The sequence below is a fragment of the Lycium ferocissimum genome, chromosome 5 (genome assembly GCF_029784015.1).
Source record: "Lycium ferocissimum isolate CSIRO_LF1 chromosome 5, AGI_CSIRO_Lferr_CH_V1, whole genome shotgun sequence".
Taxonomy (NCBI): domain Eukaryota; kingdom Viridiplantae; phylum Streptophyta; class Magnoliopsida; order Solanales; family Solanaceae; genus Lycium; species Lycium ferocissimum.
In genome coordinates, this window is record NC_081346.1 from 59142283 (window position 1) to 59149211 (window position 6929).

The following is a 6929-nucleotide window of genomic DNA, read 5'->3' on the forward strand; positions in this document are numbered from 1 at the left end:
AATGATTCTTGAGATAACTTTGCTAGTGATGTTACTCAAGCCGATTGTCTCATATCGAAAATGTATTAATTTCTTTCTTCTTTTTGGTATCAAAACCAAATTGGTACAAGTTACATACCTTGGGAGTTCATGCCCACGAAGAAAGATCTCACCATGTTCACCAAGTCATTTGCAATAATTTCCCAACAAGCTTGGAAAAATCTTCCTGTGAAACCATCAGGACCCCCTGCACTGTCTCCATTTAAACCAAAAACTGCTCTTTTCACCTCTGCTTCATCTGGCATTTCATAGAGCTGTTGATTTTGTTCTTCTGTAACCATTTTAGGAATCTTATCAAGCATAGAGAAATCGAGGGATATTTTACTCTTTGAATTGGTCCGAGAAAAATCGATCGCTTCTCGCGCAATCTCCTCTCAAAGTCCACCATGTACCCGTATGATCCCGAATTCTCTCAGAATCGCAATTTTCTTCTCTCTTTCCATTGACATGCATGAAAGAATTTTTTTGTTCCTATCTCCATCCCGAAACCATCGCATCCCTCGCTTTTGTCTCCAAAATTTTTCTTCAATAGCATAAAACCCGATCGACGGCCTGCCTTTGTAGCCTTTCCTCGTTAAGCCTCGTAGGATTCTCATTCAAATTCTCGCCATGCACCTGCACCACTTCCTCCAGAGTTGCAATTTGCTTGAAGATATCACCATAAGTGTCCCTACTCCACTTAGAGAGAGCTCTTCCCACCTTTTTTAACTTATTATGAAAGTTAAAGAAGGGGTCTGAGCCATAAGATTCCACCCAATTTTCTTTGACTACATCTAGAAAATATTCATGCTCCACCCAAAAATTAAGAAACCTGAAAGATTTCCTAATTGGTCTACTATCTGCTCTCATATTTACCAGCAAAGGAGAGTGGTCAGAACCTTGCTTAATGAGATGCTCTACCTCCAAATTAGGAAAACAATTTCAACGCAGCCCGATTTCCCAAACATCCGTCCAATCTTTTTAAATATACAAGCCTCATCGTATCTCCCATTCCACCATGTGAACATACTTCCAAGAAAACCAAGATCCATCAATTGGCAAATGTCTATACATTGTCTAAAATCCTCTGTTTCTGCAAACTGTACAGGAAGACCCCCAAATTTCTCAATGTCATCTGTAATGACATTAAAATCCCCACCCACAAGCCATGGGATGGTGATGTGTGAAGACATGTCATATAGATCCTCCCATAGAGCTATTCTCCCACTTCTATCAGTACTCGCATAAACAACTGTCAGCACCAACTCCTGCCCATTACCCAAATGAGTGAATCTACAAGATAGCAGTTGTTCAATATCTCTTAGTATTTCCATTAAAATTTCTGCTTCCACAAAAAGCCAAACCTCCCATTCACATTATGACATGTTGTCCCTATATTCAACCACAATTTGTACATGTCAATATGTCTAACATGCTGGAAAGGTTCCATTAAGGCAACATAATTAAAATGTTTCAGTCTATGCAAAAGTACTACCCTCTCAAAGGCCCGTCGAGTGTTTGCGTACCTTATATTCCATATTAATGAGCTATTCATCGAGAAACCCTTTAGAATAGCTCCTTGTTTGCACTCCTCCCACTGTCTGGGAGGAACACTTTTATCCCTTGCCTTGTGACCTTTTTAGTTTTTGTCAAGTGTTTAGGGAAATATCTCCTTTATTATTGCCCTCCATTAAATCGAACTAATAGTTTCACCGCTTCTTCCTCTCCAATATCTATTTTATTCTTTCGATTCACTTCTTCTCGGCCGTGTTTTCATGATCTTTGGCTACCAGTTGAGACTTGTGATTTCCTAAACTTTCCTGCTTTTCTATGTCTGTATCTTTGCTGTTTTGATCACTCTGATCCCTTGCTTGTGTTGGCCTTTCATTATTTTGTGTCCTGGCTTCATTATTTTGTTCCTTATTTGCAGATGATGCTGTATCTCCTTCACCCATATTGTTTGCATCAGGTGGATCTTCGTAAGTCCTTCATTTGATCCACTTGTTGTCCAAATTGATTCCACTTGCCGATATGAGCTTGAATTAACACCTTGTACTTCTATGGGTCATGACGTTGGCCTTCGTAATCTGTTGTTATCATCATCTTTTTTGTTAGCATTTTCCACGATATCCGTAATTGTTGTTTCGAATCTTGTATGGCTATCTCCTCCGACCGATTATCCCCTACCCATTTCTCCTTCTTATTATCTTGCTCTTGTCTCGCATCTATCTTTCCCCGTTCTTTCATAGCTTTGTTATTTTCTCGTCCGTTTCCCAAAGGCAAAGATCCACCCATGGCCTAGCTCGTCTCCTAACAAGATTGCTACTATGTGTGCTTCCCTTGTGTTTCATTTTGATTTTCTTGTTCCTCCTCCAAGTCCACCAAAGTGTTAAATTTGTTGCATGTAGCGATGTTCCGTTATCTCTTTCGTTTGCTATGATTTGCACTTCCCTTCTCAAAGATTGAAGTTTCTATTGTCTTTGATGGGATTCCAATTTCCCGAATTTCCTAACAATCTTCCACTCCGCCAATACTCTGCTTAATAATTGTACAAATTATCAGTATCCTCTATAATTGTATTTCCCATAGTTCTTCTTCCCTTCATATCCTTGTTGATTTCCCTCTTCTTGCTTTTGTTTGCCTTTGTCATTAGCCTCGCTTTTTATTATGTTGCTTCCCTCGCCTTTATCCTCTTGAAGATCTTTATTGCTTTCCTTACTATCGTGCACTTCATCGAGCTTTTCGAAGTTTTGTCTTGTCATTCTCCTTTGGCATTTCCTCCCTTTCATTATCATACTGAGCAAGGTCTGGATTTATAATTCTACAATCATACTCATCATGCCCCTGTAATTTACATTCCTTGCAATACTTAGGAAGGTAATCATAATGAATCTGAACATTAACAGTCCTTATTGCTCCTGTTTTTTCATTTTCAATATCCATCCTCACTGTTTTGGGTAAATCCGCTAACAAATCTACTAAAACCTTGACCCTAGCACAACTAGGTCTAGTCTTGTGATCGTAGCCATATCCAATGGTATAGAATACCACCGCGTATGCAATTGAAAAAAGAGTTTCTTTCACAAAGTATGTAGGCAATAGATTTGGAAAAGAAATCCATAACATTGTCTTTGATGTTTCTTCATCAATCTTGAAATTCAAATCATAGATCAGTGGTCTCATTTGGTACGAGTATCCCTCTCTATCTTGAATGTAGTATACAGGCTTTGATGTGAAATTCACAAAGTCTTCAAAAAGACTTAATCTGATAAGCACATGGCGGTTTCTTAAAAAACCTGTTCTACACTCACCTTTTATTCCACATTGTGCAGGGATTATCAAACGAAGTTGTTCAATATCTGGCTGGCCATATGAGAAGTGTAATCTGATTCTCAAGTGACACTCTGCTTTTGTTTTTCTGTTATTTCCTTTCCCTTCAATCATAGAATTAACAGTAAAAAAGCTGAGCATGTAATTAAAGTGGCATATGTGGTTGGTTTTGAAAAATAAAAAAAATTAAAACAACACCGAAGAAAAGTTTGAAAATATAAATAAATCTTGGGAGCCTTTGTGTTAGTTTTGGTAACATTTAGTATTTGTTTGATTCATTTCTTTATTTCAAAGGAAACCGTAACCAAATATTTTTAAGTGTAATCTAAGGCTTCTCGAAGCAAAATGTGGCAAAGAATTTGAGGAAATGCAGAATTCTGAAGAGAATGAACAGATAAAACATTATTTAATTGAAGAGGATTAGAAGAAGTCGGAAGAAATGAAGTTGTCGAAGAAATGAAGTTTCGGAGATAAAATAGAAAGAAGATTATCATTTTCAATCATCACCTATGATGAACCAGTGTAAGAAGAGGAAGAGGATAAAAGTGATGGATTATTCGTCGTATCGTGTGTACACCGAGAATCGTGAAACTATACCGATGGTTGAACCTCCTACATATGCATAGCGTGAAATGATTGTGGTAGAAAATTAGGAACATAGGAATGATTGAAACGGTTCCTACACTCCAAAGCAGTGTGATTAAAGTGGATGCAAATTTGACATTGTTTCCCTAAGGTGAAAGGGAGTCACCCAACAATGCCATCACCCGGAGAAGAAGGGTGAAAATGTGGTTGAAAACCAGCCCATTGATTAGAAAAAGAGATTGATTTCGACATCTACCTCGGTTCGATTTACCACGACCATGCCCATTAGATAACCCTTTTGGGTATTGATTAGCATGAGATAGATTTGAAGAATGAGGTTGAGAAACTAGTTGTGCTTTAGTGGAGGCAACCAAAGAAGTGTGAGAAGTGCAATCGTCATTGTCTATTGCATTAAATAGGTGTGAATTGTAGATGATCTTTTGCACCTTTTCATGAAAAAGGCTTCACACTTTTCATTCCTTACTTTGTTGGCTTTAAATACTTAGTCATTTTCACGTGTTTTACTTACGAAATTCGATTATCTTCTTCTTTCTTTCTCGCACTTCAAATATATTCTGTGTGATTCATTGTCAGCTGTTGCGTTCGCCATTCAGCGTGGTTTGAGGTACTCCTACGCTAGTGAGTTAATTCGTTCTATCCTGGGAGGATATATGCCACAACCCCGGGTACGTGAGGGGAATAGTTTCTTTAAGAAAACACTGTGAATTTAGTGGGCTCGAGTTATTCCTCTTTACATTTATTTTCCGTATTCTCGTTTAAGTTATTATCAAATATAGATTGATAACATTAATATGAGCTTCTTCAGTAAGTAACAATGGACACAATGCTAGAAAAAATGGAGGACTTCTTGGCGCATCAATCTAGAGACAAAGGTATGATAAGAAGGTGGAAGTCCTTGCAATGCTTGGGTCTAAATCATCATCAGTAACAGGTTTTTCAACTGCTCTAAGTGAACAGGCAAGAGAATGCAATTGTTGGATATAATCCTCCATGGAAAGTGAGCCTTTCTTAAAATTCTGAAATTTTGATTTGAGATGAAGGGACGAGGATGAAACCTGATCTAGGTAAAGTGACGTAAGAATATCCCATGCTTGCTTAGAGGTGTCACAAACGTAGTTGAAAAGTGAGTTAAGAACTGGAGGGGAGAGAGAGGTGTTAATCCTACTGAGAGTTATAGTGTCACATTAAATCCACAAACGATACTATCACGGGTTGATGTTGGGCATGGAATAGAGCCATCAACCAAGGGAAGAAGGTTTTGGCTTTTTAGAACAGTAAGAAAAAACCTTCTTTCCTGTAAGATAATTAACAAGATATGCCAATTCAATGGGTACAAAATCTTTAATATTGGAAATAGTTGGAGGAGGATTTGGAAGACCCAAAGAGGATTGAGAGGAGATGACTTGATTTGAAGAAGTTTGAGCAGAAGAAGTATAGTTTGGGAAGCCATGGTGCTCTTGATACCAAGTTGAAGTTTTAAAAGTCATAAACTAACACTAAAGTGATGATGAAAGGCCTGCGTGAATAGCAAAGGCTAGAGCGTGTGTTATTTATAATTCAAGTACAAGTATGAAACTATCTAAAGGTAGAAAACTAACTATAACATGACTCTATAAATTATATTTACAATAATATTTTTGTCAACTATCAGTAATTCTAACCTATGGCAGAGTTAACCTGTCGTATTTTTCGCGTTACTAATTCTACTTTCAATGAACGTTTATTTGTAATGATCTTTAGGTGACCTTGGTGTATATGAAAGTTAAAATCGATAGGACTTAGTAGTATTGTCATGAGAAAGTCAAGTCCGAAGTTAGACACATGGTCCTTAAAGGAGTTAAGGTCACTCTCCTTATAGATGCTAATTAACGTCCACCTCCAAATGCAATAGCACCAAACAGTGAACTGCTTTCTTTACTGTTAAGGTAATTAAAGTTTATTGAGTAACTCTCGCAAAAAAAACTTACTCACACCGGTACTTACACCAGATTATATTTTCCATGGTTAAATGATAAAATGAGGTAAATTACATGTTGATTGACCATGGTAAGTGATTAAAGTGTATGTGGAAGACTTATGTCATGTATCCCTTAGATTGTTGTAAACACGGAGTGTAGGAAAGTTTTTTCCCTTTCTGATCCAATATGTACTTTTTCATAATTAGGAGGCTTGAAAGAACTTATGAAAAAGAATCTCATAGATAGGTTATATAGTAGTGTACATGTTACTGGATACAAACACCAGTCTTCTACCTTTCGGGAGTTTTGAATAAATATGTAAGTTTCTGATGGAACAAGAACTGTCTCAAGCCAATGTCCTCAAAATACCATTGAAGGGAAAAAAAGTTGCTATACTAGCAAAGGACATTGAAGATTCAATTTGTAATTGTTAAATTAATATGAATTTGTTTTAACATTGACAGTTTAACTGATTTTGGTTTTGCAAGTCATTTACTTTGTCTTTTATATTACCAAATGAGCCAAATTATAGTTGAAATACCTAGTACTGTAGGTCGGTTTAATTATGCATTGTCAGATGCAAGGAACTTAAACTCAATATTCAAAATCCTCATGCTTTGGCCTCTATCCAGTATTGTGGCAGTGACCTTTACCACTGTGCTAATAATAATTTTTTTAGCCAGATACACCTTGCTAATAACTATGCAGCAATTTAGGACTTGTGTTGCAATTTATCATACTGCACAAACTATTAGTTCCAGTGTAGTCAAACAGACAAACAAAAAATAGATGCAATTTCTCATACTGCACATACCATTTGTTCCAGTGGAGTCACATAGACAGACAAAAAAGTTGAAATTTAAACTATCAGATTAAATTTTATATACTCTTTGCAAGAATTTGAAACAAACTACTCAATTATTGTTGCCCAAAGGGTCCTGAATATCGGCTTCGCGTTAGAAAGAAAAAAACTAGAACGTTATAATTAACAGTAGATACATCATAAGGTGTGCTGCT